The sequence below is a fragment of the Pongo pygmaeus genome, chromosome 12 (assembly GCF_028885625.2).
Source record: "Pongo pygmaeus isolate AG05252 chromosome 12, NHGRI_mPonPyg2-v2.0_pri, whole genome shotgun sequence".
NCBI lineage: Eukaryota > Metazoa > Chordata > Mammalia > Primates > Hominidae > Pongo > Pongo pygmaeus.
The window spans coordinates 126,069,272-126,087,618 of record NC_072385.2 but is presented as its reverse complement, the minus strand read 5'-3'; the positions used below and the strand labels follow the sequence as shown (position 1 = coordinate 126,087,618).

Here is an 18,347-nt window from a genome sequence, read left to right as displayed (position 1 = left end):
GGACATGCAGCGCTGCTTCTGCAGGGCCACCTTTCCTAGCAAAATCTCCAGAAGCTCTTGGGTGATTTTTAGGGTTCAAAGTTTGCTCTGGAAGCTCCCATCTCATTGTTGGGGCTGGAAACCAGAAATACCCCGTGCAGTAGAGGAATCGTCCTGACCTCCAAAGCCAGTTCCTTCCAAGGCATCCCGGGGTGGATGCATCTGAACCCCAAACTCCTGTTCTAAGCCATGCTTTATGGGACCAGACACTGTGGTTCTCTTCAAGTAGAGACAGAGAACAATCTTGCCCACAGAAGCTACCTCCACATGCATACCACACCAACACCAGCCTGGGCTCCCAGGAGAGCTGCTTCTGAGAAGGTTTGGGCACTTACCTCCTCCTAGATGGCAATCTACATTGTCCTTGTAATGGCAGATTCTCCATGGGATTGGCCCACTGATTGTCTCTCTATATCCCATGATGCTTTTATTTCAGGAGGCTCATCAGACTCTTCTTCCAGGAAGCCTTGGTCAGAGCCACTCTGGGCTGACTTTCACTGTACCAAGCACCATGCTAAGACAATCAGTTAAGTTTTAATAACTGAGCCTTGGGAGTAAGGTTGGGCTTTCGGTTCCTGCTTTCTCAAAGGATCCTGGAGCTCTGCTGTGCACGTTTGCTCACCTGCCCTCCTTCTCCCCCCACCCATCACAGGTCAGTGCTGTCTCACACAGAAGGTGCTGGCTTCACCTGATGTCCTCTGTGGGTAGACTCACAGGAGCTCTGCATTCAGTGATCATGTGACGAGGATCAGGAATTTCAGCACTGCCTGCACTGAAATAATCAAGTTAGACCTCACAAGGAACAGCAGGTTGGGCAGAACGTTAAGCGTCAGGCAGTATGAGAGCCCACATGCAGGACACGCAGCCTGGGACTGAACCAGGAGAAGGTCTGCCATTGAGAACTTAGCAAGGGTAGTAGCTCACGATGAGGTGAGAAATGACTGTTTCCAGTCAGGTCCAACAACTTCCCTGAGGTAATCACAAAGTCATTCTAATAGCTGGACTATAGAAATCCAAATTTCGTCTCCATCCTTTGGAGCTAAATTTCTGACGCCCCTTTCAACAAGATGAGAACCTGCCACTTTGGTCGGAACCAGGCCCTGGGCCTCATTGTGAAGGCTGAACAAGGATGACCAGAGCCAGGACCTTGGACACACTGGGAAGTGACCTTCCAGCAATGTGTCAGGCCCAGGGGAAGGAGGAAAGAAAGCAGCTGGGGGAGGCCTTGGGGCAGAAAGGAGATGGACATGGAGGCCATTCAAAGCAGGGGAGAGACTCAAGGCGTGAGAAGACAGGCCTGAGGTTCAAGGTGGATCTGTTAAGGTCTGTGGTTACAGCCTGCTGACCCAGGTGAGGGAGGATGCTACTGAAGGATGTGGAGTTTTTTAGGGAACTACTGTGCAGGTTTTCCCTCCACCATCCCTTGATTGACCTTACCATTCTCCTTTCAGGTAAACTGAAAAACAAAACCATAACAGAGTGATACTCACTCTCCACTCTGGTACATATTCATATTTCTTTTAGACCCTTCTCACAGGATCCTAGATAGGGAAGTAACTTCAGACAAAACTTGGAACAAGACTCCTATCTTCACATAGCTGCCCAGTAGCACATAGGTAAGTCACCTGAGACCCAGAGAAGTCAAGATTGTTTGTCTAAGAAATCTAATAACTGGCCGGGAGAGGTGGCTCACCCCTGTAATCCCAGCACTTTGAGAGGTCGAGGCAGGTGAATCACGAGGTCAGAAGTTCAAGACCAGCCTGGCCAATGTGGGGAAACCCCATCTCTACTAAAAATACAAAAAAAATTAACTGGGTATGGTGGCAGGTTCCTGTAATCCCAGCTACTTGGGAGGCTGAGGCAGGAGAATCCCTTGAACCCGGGAGAAGGAGGTTGCAGTGAGTCAAGATCACACCACTGCACTCCAGCCAGGGCGACAGTGTGAGATTCTATCTCAATTTAAAAAAAAAAAAAAGGAATCTAATAACCCAGGTCAGCTAGGACAATTTTCTTTACACCACATGCAAATGTTTCTTCCTCCCAGAAAATGTACCTGACCAACAATTAGACTTTGTAAAGAGCTACCTGAAACCCCCAGCCCTATTCTCTTATTTCTCATTGTATCCATTTAGAGGTTGAATCTGTGAAATCAAAATATTTCTCCTAGCATTAAGAGAAAGGGAAGGCAGGTGTTAATCTCAACAAGATTTCAAGTAGTCCCTAATAATCCCTAGGCTAGGTGCTTAAAAAGGCTAGCATAAGTTCTTTGGCTCTTGGACTTCTTCGCATTAAGGAAGTTTCTATCCCTAACTTCTCCAACTTCTCCCTTTCTAGGAAGAGTTGGAAGTTAGCATGGGGATCAGGAAACCCACACCCACATCTAACACTTGCTTCTCTCCAACTCTTTGGAACAAATCTTACATGTACAGCTAATCCATGAAGACTTTTGATTTCCCTTCCCTGGGATAGAATTGGTATATAGAAGACAAAGGGGACCAGTTCGGCTCACGGTCTATGAAATCCTGTAATTTGGAGATAAACTGGATGCTAATTTATCCAAATTTTGGCTCCTGATAATCACAGCTAAATTTTGAAATGCAAAACTAAGCTATGACTAATGCTTTTCTCTCTGACTTTCTCTAATAAGAACACTGCTAGTAGGAGCAGGGAAGAAACATGGAAAGAAGGAATTTTAAAATTGCAGAATTTTATTTCAAATAATACCCCCAATGCTCTTGTGTAGACTGCACTGTCATGAATTTTATATTTTTGCGTGTTTGTTCTAATGATCTCCGTAAATAGAAGTTGAGGAACATTCTAATCTCCTTGAAATAAGGGGTTCCAGTGGAGAGATTTTAAGAGTCAGTCTGACCAAAAGTCAAGCTTCAGTTTCAACATTTGTGAGTCCTGTGGCCTTTGACTAATTGTTTACTCTAAACTACAATTTCCACAACCATAGAATGAGTCATAATTGATTTTGCATTTTTATGAAGATTAGAGATAATATATTCAATGCATTGATGTGTAGGTAGATTGATAATCACTAGTCTCCTTCTTTCTCATGTTTTCTGAATTTCCTGAAGACTCAAACCTAGTCTCATCATTCACCTCCTGAAACCTTAAAGAAGCATTCTTACTGGATTTGTTGATCGTGCTTTTATTCTTAGATTGTATTGCGCCTGAAAAACTCCAGACTTGACAAATGCACCTAAACCTGCTGAGTGCATTTTTTACCGAATATCTTTTTGATGACGCTGTTACAGAAAGCATGACCTGTTCAGTTTCAGGGGGTAAAATGTGTCCCTTTCAATGTGGAGAACTGTCTGAGGCCCTTTCTAGGACTGGCTCTGCATGTGCTGAATGATCCACACCAATAACAGGATCTGGTTCTAGCAGGTCTAAGAAGCCTACCCACTACCCTTGTCATTCAGCATCTGTTGTCTGAGTCAGGGTAGAGAGCTGTCGTTACTCCATGGGGACAGTCACAATACTTCTCCCGGCCTCCCTGCTGCAGGACGCTCCATTGTGCCCCATTAAATGCTAACAGACTCAGATTTCTGTCAACACCTTCCTTATCCTCCTGTAGTTCACCTGCTCCCAGGACCCAGGAAGTAATGGCCTAGCTCTCCAGCCAGGCATTGAAAGCCAACACCTGTTCACAACTCATCCTAACTCAAGTTCCTACTGTTTCCCCTTCTGGCAGCTTACACTCTTGCCCTAATCCTTAGCTCAGGCTAAACATTTCCTTTCTTTTCATTCTGGATTCAAATCCTAACAAAAGGTGAAGATGCAGTTCAAATGCCTCTTCTCCTTGAACCTTGGCTTTCCTCTGCAGTTCTAAATGAGCTGTTCTCTTCCCTTCCACAGAAATGGGCTCAACCAGTCTGCGGCCCTGGTCACTGTGTGTCTAACATTACAGTGGACTCACACTCCCATCGCCTAACCTCGATGGTCTGGAAGGAGCTGAGGGTAGATTTCATGTGTGAATCATCTCTGTGGCCCTGCTGGGATCACATGGCATCCTGAAAGACTGTTGGATGTTTAACACTATAGGCATTGGGACAAGTATATCTATTTTAAATCCAAAAACAAACCATTCTGATTTATTTTTAAATTAATTTTCCAGTGTATATACACCATGAGTATAGTAACAGATGTTCCTTGGATATTCTAAAATGTATACTCATTAACTATATGTAAATTCAATTGTTTTTAAATTGTTTCCTGCCCCAGTCCCTCATTATCATGTCATTCTTGGCCATTCCTAAAGGCCCACCCTCACCCCATTAACCAGAGGTTAAAGGTCAAGGATGAGGTGAGAATTTCTGCTGCATACATTACTTCATAATTTATTTTTCTTGGTAATAATTTAAAGTGATTTTTATCTTACATAATGAAATGGATGTAAATATTAAAACTCCCACAGAATCAAAGCAGCCTTGTCTTCACAAACACATCTACCAAGAACCCTTTAATTCAGAACTTATGTTACATAGTAAGTGATTAAATGATAATAACTAATATTTCTTATTCTTCATCTTAACTATTTTCACTGAGGCTTAATTTGATGGCATCTTGGGGTGCCTTGTTGGTATCTGAAACTATTTCTCCAGCTACTATAAAATGAGCATTAATCACGGAATCAAAACTTGTGGTAAGCTTCATAATTCATCAGTGGTGTTTTCCCTAGGAATTCAGCTAAGAAAGGATATTTAGTGAATATATTAATCTGTTCTCACACTGCTATAAAGACATACCTGAGACTGGGTAATTTATAAAGAAGTTTAATTGGCTCATCGTTCTGCAGGCTGTACAGGGAGCATAGAGGCTTCTCCTTCTGGGGTGGCCTCAGGGAACTTCCAATTGTGGTGGAAGGCAAAGCAGGAGCAGGTGTCTTACATGGAGGAGCAGGAGCAAGAGAGAGCAGGGAGGGGCCACAAGCTCTTAAACAACCAGATCTCATGAGAACTCACTATCACCAGAACAGCACCAAGAGGAAAATCCACCCGCATGGTCCACTCAGCTCCCACCAGGCCCCAACTCTAACAATGGGGATTACAATTCCACATGAGATTTGGGCAGGGACACAGATCCAAACCATGTCAGTGAGGAATAATGACTCATTTGTGCAGAGTAAACAGGCTTTGTTACAAGTTCTGCTACACTGAACTCCAACCGGTTTTGATGGTTGACTGTTCCCATTGGAAACGAAGTCTGTTCGAGGTTCTTGCCCCAAATCTCACAATTAACAAGTCGTAGAAATGAGATTTGAACCCAGGTCTGTCATTCCTCTGCTTTTCCTATGACCCTGGTTGGCCTTCCTAATTAAAGCCACAAATCTGAGTTGGTCAGGGAAGTTGCTTTACTTCTTAAGTCTAATCTGTTTCTTGCACTGTTCCTGCATTCTTCGCTCACCTTGTTAAGGGGAACAGAAAGACTTCTGCCTACTCCAGTGTATCTCTGATGAAAAATGAGAACTTTGCTCCGATCCTTTCTAAAATGAAAATATTCCAGCCAGTGTTCACGTGCAGTTACGCTGTTGAGAGATCATCCCAGCTCCCTAACAGTGTGAAAAGCAATTTCACACATGCCTGTCTCCAAGCAGCCTGTTCCACGGATTAGCCAGAGGGAAAACACCTGCCTGCTCCTCCCGCCTGGCCAGCGGTCATCAGACACAAAATGGATGTGATCAACTCGAAGCCTTGTGAGGAATTCAGCTGCCCCTGGAAAACCTGTTTGCAAACGGTCACCTACTTTGCATTGTTTACTTGGTGAGAGGTAGGGCAGCATCATTTTGTAAAACACCGTAAGAAAAGATGAAGAAGTGATTGCTCGCCCTACCTCTGCTGCACCAGGCCCACTTCCTTGGGCTGGGATCCGGAGATACGGCAGGGAGACCCTACCTTCCTTCTCCCCAGCCACAAGTCCTCTCCCACCTGGTCATCCAAATCCCATCTACTGAGGATGAATGGGACCCAAGAGGCATATTTCTAAACTGCTGCTAAAAGAGGTATTTATAATGGATGGAATTTTCATAGTTGCTCTATGTAGGTCTGTTTAAGACATGAAAAAGCTGTTTGAGTTTCATTTGGCGACAGAAGCTGGAGCAATAGAAACCCTCTTAGGTCACTTCATCTATCCCTCTGCCAGCACCTCTTGTATATTGGTCTTTTTAAATGAAACAAGTGGCCGCTACTGCCCGGGAAACTCATTCCGCTGTCTAATAAAGTGCCACGGGGAAAAATGGTCCCTAGTTTCCAACTGAAATGCTCCTCTTCCAACTTGATTTTGTTAACTCTCAGTCAAAGTAGATTTCCCCATAAAATGATTTTTCCTTACCGCACACACGTCTGATACTTCCTCCAACTGTAGGGCAAAACTTCAGCTGAGCCTGGCAGGAACGGTGGGGCAGGCAGAAGGTGCTGCTCCAGCTACCACCGATCTGGCAGAGTGGCTGCCATACCAGCGATGTGGCCTGGCAAGGCAGCATCACCTGAGGATGGACTCGTTCCCAGCAAGGACTCCTCCAAGGAAACCAGGCTTGTTTTTCCGAAAATTAACTCTGAAATAAAGGGTCTTGCACATGTCTAAGGTTTTACTCCCCAGCATGTGGGCTGGGGGCCGGCTGCATCCACATCTGCTGGAGCTTGTTAGAAATGTAGACTCCACTGGGCACAGCGGCTCACGCCTGTAATCTCAGCACTTTGGGAGGCCAAGGAGACTGGATTAGCTCAGGTCAGGAGTTCGAGACCAGCCTGGCCAACATGGCAAAACCCTGTCTCCACTAAAAATACAAAAATTTGCTAGGTGTAGTGGCAGGAGCCTGTAATCCCAGCTACTCCGGAGGCTGAGGGAGGAGAAACGCTTCAACCCAGGAGGTGGAGGTTGTGGTGAGCCGAGATTTCACCACTGTACTCCAGCCTGGGTGACAGAGCCAGACTGCTTCTCAGGAAAAAAAAAAAAAAAAAAGGAGAGAAAGAAATGTGGCCTCTCAGGTCCCACCTCACAACTACTGAATCTGAATCTGCATTTTACCCTGGCTGCAGTGGAATCACTTGGGGAGCTTTAGAAATTTTGGATGTCTGAATCCCGCCGCCAGAAATTCGCATTTAATTGGTCTGGCATGTGGTTATGCATGGAGATTTTTAAAAGCTCTAATATTCAGCAAAGCATGGGAACCACTGCTTTAAGACACACCTTCACCCTGCAAAGTTCTTCTAGTAGCCCACCAACCACACCAACCTCCTTGAGCTCACACTGGCTGCACCCTGGTGCACACCCACTGGCTTTAGCCCACTTTGCACAAGGAAGCACGGTGGGGGCTGCTAGGGGATCCAGCCTGGCTCTGCCTTTTACAGCTGTGCCACCTTGGCAAGCTTCCTAACTCACAGAGGCACACTTATCTTTTAAATTAGATTAATAATATTACCTGCCTTTCCAGGATGGAGTGAGGGTGAAATGAGCAATGCAAAAATACGGCAGGCTGGACAAACCCTCTTACCTCTCCTCTGCCTTAAGAACTATTGAACTCATACTCAAAAAAAATCCATAAACCAAAATTGTCCCAAAAGGGAAGGAGGAGGGATTTTCTGTCAGCCAGTATAGAACTTCAGTCAACTTCTGAAAGATGACACGGCTGGACACCCGTCGACAATTGAACCATCAGAGGAAACTGATGTGGAGAATACCCACTGGGAGATGGTGGGATGCAACCTCATCCTCCCAGAACATCCTCCTGGAGGTGCTCGGCTGAGGTCCACAGGACCAAGAGGAGCACAAGAAGTGGAACTGGATATTAATGACGGAGCCCACCTCCTCACCCAACCTGCCAGGGAGAGGCTGTCAGAGTGGGTTCAGTTGGCCTCCCAACCTCTTCTTATGTGGATGATCAGTCAGATTGCCATGTCTCATGCTGGTACCTGTTGTTGGACTTGTCATGCAATTCTGGGACCTCATCTGTTTCCCACTATATAGTGACCTCCTGGAGAACATGAAAAAGCTATTGTCATCTTGCTAAGCCCACATCTCCATAGCCCACTCAAATAATGCTTGTTGAAGCAAAGTGATTTTTCTAATTTGTCTTTCATCCCCATTCACAGCCTGGAAGCTTTACTCCTGCCCAGTATATAAAGCATGCAAAATTGGGGCTGCTTTTCCTCAAACATCTAGCTTCCACACTCTTGTTCTGTCCCTACTATTCATACATGCCATGCCCACATGCAAGAAATTCTACTTTTTAGCCATGCCAAATATAAAAACTCAAAGTAAAGGGATATTTTGCAAATAGCCAAACCATGGCATAAGGGAATAGCTAGCTGGTCATTCCTCACAAGGTGACATTTTCTTTGTAAATTATCCTCTGTCCTTAGTTTGCTCCTTACCAGTTTGGAAACCTTAATTTATCATCACCAAAATAGAAAAGTTGTATCTTTCGTGACAGTCTCACATTAACCAAGCAAGCAAGACTGATTTATAAACTAGATGCCAATCCATGGCTGATCCACTCACCTTTTATGTGCCAATTCTGCCTCTGGATATGTTAAAGCAGTCAATTAATGACTTCACTCAAGTTCAAGCCAAGATTGGCAAAGTGGGAGCTATTCTGATCTGTGAACGTGCTCTTGACTGTCTGCTGCTCCTGACCTGTGTTGATTTCATGAGACAGTACTACAGAGTCATGCACCACACATATCACGCTTTGGTCAATAATGCACCACATACAATCTTATGGGACAGTGGTCCATAGTACTGCACCTTTACTGTACCTTTTCTACGTTTAGATACACAAATACTTTCCATTGTGTGACAATTGCCGACAGTATTCAGTACAGTAACATGCTGAACAGGTTTATAGCCCAGGAGCAACAGGTTATGCCACATAGCCTAGGTATATAGTAGGCTATACCATTTAAGTTTATGTAAGTGCACACTATGATAAAATCATAGAGAGAGGCATTTCTCAAAATGTATCCCTGTCGTTAAGTGACTCATGACCGTAATTCTACTGCTAGACTTTTGGGTGAGGAAAGAAACACCTTGCTGTAGTCCTCAAGCCCCAAATTAATTACTATGCTCTAAATGGCTTATTTTGTATTTTTACACTTGCTTTTTTCTACTGGAATACACTTTCCATACTTACCTATTTGACATATGTTTACTTGTATTTTCGCTTCCAGCCCAAATGTTACTCCTCTCTTACACTTTTCTTGAATCCCATGGGCAGCTCCTGGGAACATCCATTACACTTTGCTCGGTTCCCATGTGAGAACTTGTTCTGTGAAAGACGTCATAGGGCAATGAGTTCTAAAGCAGTAGAAATAAACAAGGCACCATCCCTGATCTCAAAGAACCAACAGATTAGTGGAGGAGACAGAAATTTAGATTTATGATTTTATCTAGCTTTGGTCTCTGGAAACAGTTGAAATAAGAAAACCTCTATTTTTTGTCCAATTATACTTATATAAGTCAGAGTACTCAGTTGCAAGACAAATAAACTGAGTGTGGCTGAGTTAGACATAAAGGGATTGTATTAAAATGTTGTGGATTAGCTTGCAAAATCACTGAGACGGTTTGAGCAGCAGATTTACAGGTGGTTCACTGGGAATAGTTCCCCTAAATCAGGCCACAGAACTGGTCTGCTGAAGACAGCCCTGTGGCCCAGCAGCAGGCTGCATCTTGCACCTCAATGCCACTTAGCTGGTCCCTATATGCTGGCACCAGCACCACTGCCCAAGTAAGCAACTGGGCTACAACCACCACAGCCACACCATGGCCACACCACGGAATCTCTGTGGTCCCTGCCCCACTAAGAACTTACAGCCCATGGCATATTTGTCTCTTGGTGAGTTCCAAGTCTGTACCCAAGGTGCATGGGAGGTTGTCAAAGCCAAGTACCTGGCATTTGAAATTTCGGTGATGGGAGGTGGCTTCTATGTCCCATCGAGGCTCCCAGGGCCCCCATAAAAGTAGCAAAGATCTTGAAACAGAGAAGATATGCTCAGGTGCTGGCAGCCAAAAATATGAGATGGATTCATTATGATAAATACCTTGTTGAAAAAGCAGGAAGTTTGGAGGAAGCTCTTAGCAATAGCCTAGGCCAGTGTCTACCTGATAACAAGACCTCCATAATCCCTTAGATTGGGGGAAAAAAAGTGAACAGGGAGAATGTAGAGGCTCTATCTTTCTCCTTTTCTTTAAAAGGAACTTAACTAGAAATGCACATAGAAGTAAGCAAAGGTTGTTGATGAACCTTTAGAAAGTATTTATTATAAGAACCTTTCTAAAACACTTAGAAAGTATTTTATCCAACTACTTGGCCTTACAGATCAAACTGGCACCTTGAAAGGCTAGGGTCGTATTTCCAGGGATGCATGGCTGGTTAGAAGACAAACCCAAATTAGAACCTAAATCTCCAGCTTTCTATCCAGTTATCTTTCTACTAATTAGTTTTTTAAAAAATGTGTACTCTCTAAATTACCTCTGAAAGATTCTTGGCACAATATAGATTCCTAGGCAGGTTGGACTATGGCTGGTCAAAATGGTATCAAGTCTGTTCCATAATAGCTACATTTAACTATCAGACTCTACAATAGGTAATTAAATATTTCCCAGGAAATTTCTAAGGTCCTCTAGGACATCGTTTTTATAAGACAAAAGGTAAGAGTTTAGGTTAATTTCACTTCCCGTACATGTAAGTTTAGAACTTGAACAATTTTGCTTTTCTCTGGCCTAACAGAGATCTGCACACTCCGGTTGGTTGGTTAGTACATTTGAGGGGTTCATTTTGGTTGAGGGTGAGATATAAAAAGCATGTGTGGGACAGTTTTCTAGCAACTAATGCTGTACACAGACTGGGTGATAGATGTTGCATCTGAAGACAGCATTAGATATTCAGCTTTCAATCTCTCCTTATGAGCCCTTTAAAATCCAAGCTGTGAAACAGCAGCTGAGGCTTTATGTTCGGCCACTGCAGCCAAGACCACACAGAACTGGGACGGGCATATGTGCAAACCTGGGGAGGGCTGCTGTGGGCGGGGGCCAGGCTCTGCTGCGTGGGACACACTCCAAGTCTGTAACTTCTGCTTGTTTTACAGGACCCTGAGCATCAAAAGGAGCTACCTCTGTGTAATTCAGAATGGCGGAGCCTCATGGGAGGGGATCAGAGAGAAAGAAACAAATGCTTCCCAATGACTAACAGCCAAAATGAGGAAAAGGCTTTCCTCACCTCTGCAGAAGGACAGAAAGTTTCAGGGTGGAAGCAAACTTCTCCAAGCTTTGGAAGTTATCATATGATACTGTGGATGTTCCGTGGGAAATTCCCTTGGAACTGTTTCAAAATCAAATTTCCCACTGTCCCTCTAAACCCATTCTTTCTCCAGGATACTTCCTCAGTGGCTGGTGCCACCTCCCATGCAGCCTCCTTTGCTAGTGTAGGGTGAACATTAAAAATCATGCCACTCAGACTGATAGAAACACTGATTATGGCTATTTCGAATTCCTAGAGAATTGACATTTCTTGGAGTCTATAATTCTTTTGCTTAGCAAAATACCTTAGTGGCCTATTTTCTAAGTTGAAATCCCCAAGACTTGCACTGGAAAAGAAGAGATGAATTACTCAACAATACAAAAAGAGGATTCCAAGTAGTCTTGGTACCCAAAGAGCGAGTACAATGCCCAGAAAAGGAAAACCGGAGAAGACAGAAACAGATAATGAGTCATGAAGTGCATTTTTGTAGATAGTGGTGAAGCCAGAGGTACAAATTATCATGAATAACCATCAGAAAGAGTTGTGCTAATAGCCCTGTGGCATTCTTAGACAAAGCAGGTCTCTTGGGGACAGATACGAGGCTGGAGCCAAGACAGCACCTGGATAGGGAGGGCAAAGCTCCCAATGCGAAAGGGGCAGGTAGGTAAAACCTCAGCAGAGACTTTACCTGCCCCTGTGAATGAAGCAGACACAAGTCATTCTGGGCGGATGGATCTGATTAGAGGGATTGAGAGGACCACAGGGTGGGGTGCAAGACTTCTGAGTGGCAGCTGTTATCACTGTCATGAGCAGCATCTGGCTCTGATTGGCACCTCCACATCCTGCTGTCAGAGTTTCTAAATGAGGGAATATCCACTGGACTTCCTTTGCCTCATCCTGTTTGCTGTGGAGTCCGATCTCCTTCCAGATGGCACTGGCATGTGCAGATAGAGTTGTACATTTTTCTTGGGAAGAGTGATAGTTATTGAATCCTTCTCAGAAAAGCTCCACGGGAAGAGAATAGGTACAAAAATGGAATGCTAGTCAGAGAAGTATGTAAAATGTTCAAAGAAAATTTCTAGGCCCCAGACCGTGTTATTTCCTAGAGCTATTGTCTAATTTTCAAAAGGTTCAAAAACATAACTCTTACACAAATATGAACATAATGTCCAAGTTCTATTCAGCTCATTAATTAGTGAGGAAACCACTAAGATGTTAATAGGGGTTCAAAGGAGAATTTGAGGAGCTGGGTATTTATGGACAGTTTAATATGAGGATATTAGGAAAAGATTGCTTAGGTGAGAGACACAATTGATTGATATTTTGTGAGGTCATAAACCATATTTGGGAGGAGGTTTCCCCCAGTGGATGTTAATTATTTGCATCTCTACCAAATGAAAATCTATAACTTTGCCCCTAACGAAGGTGTAAAATAGCTCAGTCAACAAAAAGTCAATCAAAGACGCAAAACCAGCTCTGCACTGAGAAAATACTTACTAATCTTCTTTGCCTATTTCCTAACTTCAAATAACTTTTCTGATATTAGAAAGCTCTCAGACAGCTCCTCTTAGGATTCTCAGGCAGAACTATATTAACACGAACTACAAAAGACAGTTCACGCATCCTATTAATTTCTCAATATACCTTAAAATAAGGGTAAGATGAGGGAATAAATATCTCCGTGAATGAGACTCCAAGAAGAGCCTAGACAACATTTGGCCAAATTAAAAGAACAGACTGCTCAGTGGCACGTGTGTGAAAGGATATTTCTTCCCCTTCTGTCGCATATGGAAAGACTTCTTAGAGTACAAACTCCCATAGGAATGCATTCTTTTGCTAGTTCTCTAGTGGATGAAGAGTAAAGCTGATATTTTTTCCATATAAGATGAGTACGCTAAGCTACACATCTAGAGGAAATTGCCCTATTCATATATTTTTGTTTTCTTTTTCTGAGCTTGCCCAAAGGAATTTGGCAGTCTATCATCAAAAAGGAAGAAAGTATTAGGTTCTAAAATGCTAGCTTCTGTTTCTTTTTAAATTTTTTTAAATAAAGTTGTTTTACTATCTCACCCTTCAGATGAGAGTGTTTTCTCAAACACAGGTGATATAGTTTGGCTGTGTGTCCTCATCCAAATCTCATGTTTAATTGTAATCCCCATGTGTCAGGGGAGGAACCTGGTGGAAGGAGATTAAATCTTGGGGGCAGATTTCCCCCTTGCTGTTCTCGTGATAGTGAGTGAGTTCTCACAAGATGGTTTAAAAGTGTGGCACATACCCCACTTGCTTTCTCTGTCTCCTGCCACCATATAAGACATGTCTTGCTTCCCCTTCACCTTCTGCCATAATTGTAAGTTTCCTGAGGACTCCCCAGCCATGTGGAACTGTGAGTCAATTAAACCTCTTTCCTTTATAAATTACCCAGTCTCAGGTAGTTCTTTCCAGCAGTGTGAAAACAGACTAATGCATCAGGTATCAGTGTGATCTTTTATTTCAGGAGACTATTTTAGCAGTTTCATTTGTAGCTAGTCCTCCTGCACTGAAATCTTAAGTAGACCTATATAATGGCCATGCGTGAAGAACTCTTTTGTATGACAATGAGTGGCCGGCTGGGTGCTGAGTGGACACCTGCACCTGCCCTGCCTGGGGGAAGTTTGTCAGTCCACAGCTCTGGCGACCTAGCAGAATCTATGCTCTGTTCAGGCTAGGCTGAGATCAGCCAGTCCTGAGTCCCACATCCATGAGAAACAAAGTCAGCCTCAGGGACCAAATCCACCCAGGGAGCTCTAAGAGTTCTCGAAGCTTGTTTGCTTGCTGGATGAGCAGTAAATAGGTGTTACAGCAGCTTCCTAGGAGCTGCCAGTGCCCCCATCCTGGACTCATGACCAACTTTGTGATCTGATCCGGCTCACCAAACAATCTGAAACTTTTATACTTCATTCCCTTTCCTGCTCTAGGAATGAGAATCACTGAATACATCAGCCAAATATCTGTATAGCCAGACTTTTCAGTATAACAAGGTTTCCAAGTCCCAGTCACATTTAGATCAAGGCACATAACGCAACAGATTTCTAGGTCTAACTCAAGAATTTTGATGATCTATTACGGTTTGTCATAATGAGATTTAGCCTTTACTATAATTTAGGGCAAGAAACACTGAATTGGAACCTCAAGTCCAAAATTGTTGTGTAGAGGAAGCTCTCTCCAATCACTTTATAGAATGCATTGATTGCTGGAAATATCATCTTACTCATTCCATGTGTTTCTAGATTTCAGTTTTCTAAGTGCCATAAGCCTACCTAATTTTACCATGGGGCATCTGTAGATATATTTCTACCATGGAATAAAAACTTCCATAAATCTATCCTGTCAGCTGTAGATGCCATTATAGCTTGAGGGGTTTTTTTCTCCTTTTCCTAAGCAAGTTAATAATATTTAAATTGTTTAAATGACCCTTTTCCTGTTTCCAAGCAGAAATTCAGAACTTATTTGTGTATTAAGTTAAAATTCAGGCAAATAATGCCTTAGCCTGGCATCTCTAAATCCTCCACTTAAATGAAAACTGATATCTTCAAGGTCATAAAACCTCTGCCTCAAGAGAAACAAACCAAGAAGCCCTAATGATGCCCATTCAGAAGGCAGGACCGTGGTCAGGGCATGAAGACTCGAAAAATCAAATCAATGCGGCCGCCAGAGTAATACAGAAAGTGGGCTGAAGAGAAGTACCGGCCTGAACTCCTCTGTCGAGGATTATACGAGCAGTTTTGTGACCATTTTAAACATTTCTCACATACTTTTGGCTTTGTGGAAACACATCTCCTCTCTTTATATTCACATCTGTTTCCCATGTTAGAATATAAACATATTCAAGAAGTATACAGAAATCCTTTTCTATACTTCCATGTATTTAAGATTTGAATGCATTCAGTTGCAGGCACCAAGTGTACTTTAGGAAGGCACAGTTGATTCTTTTTTGGTGAAAAGTATGCACATTAGTGTTTCCCAAGAAGAATGTGCAAGGAGGAATGTATGAAATGAGCCTTTCTCTTGCCATGTGGGGCTCAGAGTAATAGTAAACATGTTGTCACTTTTAGCCGAAAAACAAAAACATATGAGAGATGATGGTGAAGGGATGACTTCAGAATGTGTTATCTGAAGTTTCTATTTTATTCCCCAACTCCTACACACACATGCATGGGTGCACATGCATACACACACACACACAAACACACAGAAACACACACCTGAGCTGCATGTGCAAAGCTGCAGAGAAAAATTTCGGTGATAGGGATGGTGGGTCTTTGGAATCCAGGAAAGGAGGGCTGAGGATTTTGGAAATCTGTGGGATCCATGTGGGCCTTACCTGAGAGTTGGGGAGGAATGTGATCTTGCTTGACAGGGCCAGACGTAGGGCCTCTGTTGGACACTGACTTTGGCTGCAGATTCTCCACAAGTGATGCTGAAAGAAGGCTGGGATGTCTGTAGGACATGCTTAGACTAGTTGACCTGAGAGGTGTTCTGGTATAATTAAGGAAAAAGACCATGGCACAAAGAGAAAGAAGGTGTTTTTTCATGAAATGTTAGCAAAGCTGAGAATGGCTGGAGATGGACAGGGCAGTGTGGAGGGGCCGGCAGGGTACTGAGGAGATGGGAGATGCTCACATGGAGGCTGTCAAAGGGGGCTTAGATGGGGAGCTCCTGGATGCTGTGTAAACCCCAAGTCCTGTCAAGATACACATCACCAAGTCAGTGGCTGCTGCAGAATGCATCTTGTGCCTTCACCACTTCAGAGCCAGCTTTTGGGGAGAAGGTGACCCTGGGCCCCTGCTCTTGGTCTCCTCTCCTGTCCTTTCCTTCCTTGACCCCAATGTAAGCCTGCTCAGTCCTTTGTCTCTGGGGAGTTCACATTAGGACACGATTGTTCTCCAAACTGGGACCTTCTAGGAACAGCAAGGGAGGCATGATGAACTATGACGTGAGACCGCAGCAGGAGCTGGACCCTCTCAGGCAAATACGCAGCCACTGATTTTTGCTCCAACGTGAGTTGACTCCAGTATTTTAATCTTTCACTGGAATTTTTCTTTTATAGATTTTCTTCATATTACTGCAATTTTAGGAATTAGAGAAAAGATGAAAAGATATGTTTGGTGACATAGAAATTCCCTCTATTCCTTAGAAGACAAAAGAATAATTTCCCTAGCTCTATCATGTATTTATTACATGATTTGTGGAAATTTCTACAAACTTTCTGTAGCTCCATTTCTTCATTTGCATAAGGCAGTAATAATACTGAATGATACTAACAAGAAAAGTTGTGAATATTTCATGAGAAAATTCATGATGAAGGGGCTTTGCCAAATGTAAAATAGCTCCTAAACATCTATTGTTTTAGTCATCATAACTGTCATCATTATCAGCTTCTACTCTAACAAAAGCTAAAAGACACTCTGAAACTACACGCTGAATTATTGATCTCTGTTCATATTCATTTTTAATGTCATCAAATTGTTGATAATATAACATTTAACCCTTCTAAACTTCACTTGAACACAGGGTAACAGGGAGGTGTGAGTTCAGAAGAGAGTGGGCACCCAACATAGACTGACTTATGATGAAATCCACATTTCAATATTTATGAGGCATGAACATTTTCCAAAGAGTGACATGGGAAAATTTGTTTTCTTGATTTTATATGGTCAGCACTCCAAAATCTAACATGGCAACAGGGTAAGTGTGGGGGCATCACTGAATGAACATGCATGAAAATGCATTTACAATCTCAAATCTCAAAATATGACATGATGAAGTTGCAAATGGGCAATTTATTCTCAATTATAGAAAGCGTTGGAGAGATTTTCTTTTGTGCTTTTAGAATAGCAGAGTGGAGGAGAGGTCCTGGGAACAAACACTGCAGGAGGAGGTCTGTGCTGGGAATCTATGTCAACCCATAATTTACGACCAGGGAAAGTGATCTGAGACTTCTGGGTGTGACAAGGAAACTGGCTGAGCTAGATTCTCTCTAATATTCTTTCTAACACTGTAGCATCTTGTGATTATTCAAGAAAGGAAACACGATTAAACGTAGAGCAAAACACAGCTTAAAACCCCATTTACCATCACGTTCTTGAGTGACTGAGGAGGGAAGGAGAGCCTCTCCATTGTACGCTCCTCTTTCATGTCTTAATGATGATAATGTGACGATGATTATGTTGATAAAACATGCTGAGAAAACCTTTTTGTGTATAGAATAAAATGTTTTCTATGGCATTTTTCTTTCCCAGTGAGAATTGATTTGAATCATGATGCCTTACATACAATTTCCTTATCTGTAAAATAGTCATAAGAATGAGATGAGAGATTTGGAGTCAAATAGAACTAGTTTCTATCTGCCAGACAGAACTCTGCCAAATTCTAGAAAGTATCCTTATTTTCTCCATCTGTAAAATGAGATGAATACCTTATCGTGGAGCACAATGTGTGATATTATGTGCAGAGCACTTAACTGGACGCCTGGAACACGGTGAGGCTTCAGGCCATGCATGCTTCCTTCATTCAAACTGGCACTCACTGCTGCACACGAGCCCTTTTTGAGCACCTGGATGCAAAGACAAAATGAACAGTCATTGCTTTTGCTTTCAGAAATCTTAAAGGCTAGTGTAAGGATATTAATTAAATAATGGCACTAAGAAAAATATAACTGAAAACTTTCATAAATGATCTTATCAAAGGAAAAAAAGAAAAAATGGAGGTCCATAAAAGAACAGATGACAAAGAGCTAATTTGGTCTGGGGAGTTATGAAGTCTTCTCTGATAAAGTTGTATTTGATATAAAATCTGACATAAAAGAACTAATAAAGTTGATGTGGAGAAAGAATATGAATAGCTCTGCATGCAAGCACAATAGGAGGTGCAAAGATACAGGGCAGGAGGTGACCTTGGGCAGGATGACTGGTGCACAGTGAACAAAGGGTAAGTAGCAAGTGACGAGGCTGCATATGCCTAAACCATGCGTATGGTTCAAGTACGTTCCTGCTGTGTTAAAGAAAGCAGGGAATGAGCTAGCTCA

The 18,347-nt window shown here is 42.9% G+C and overlaps 1 long non-coding RNA gene across 1 annotated transcript in view; it reads right to left on the bottom strand.

The window, feature by feature from the left end:
• LOC129030724 (uncharacterized) overlaps nucleotides 1–17,867 on the bottom strand; it is a 54,098-nt gene extending 36,231 nt beyond the window's left edge. The window contains exons 1-2 of the long non-coding RNA XR_008500740.1: nucleotides 17,739–17,867; nucleotides 9,179–9,313 (exon numbers count right to left, since the gene is read on the bottom strand). This is a non-coding gene — a long non-coding RNA (uncharacterized LOC129030724). The remainder of the gene's footprint in view (nucleotides 1–9,178; nucleotides 9,314–17,738) is intronic.
• Between the last annotated feature and the right edge of the window lie 480 nt (nucleotides 17,868–18,347).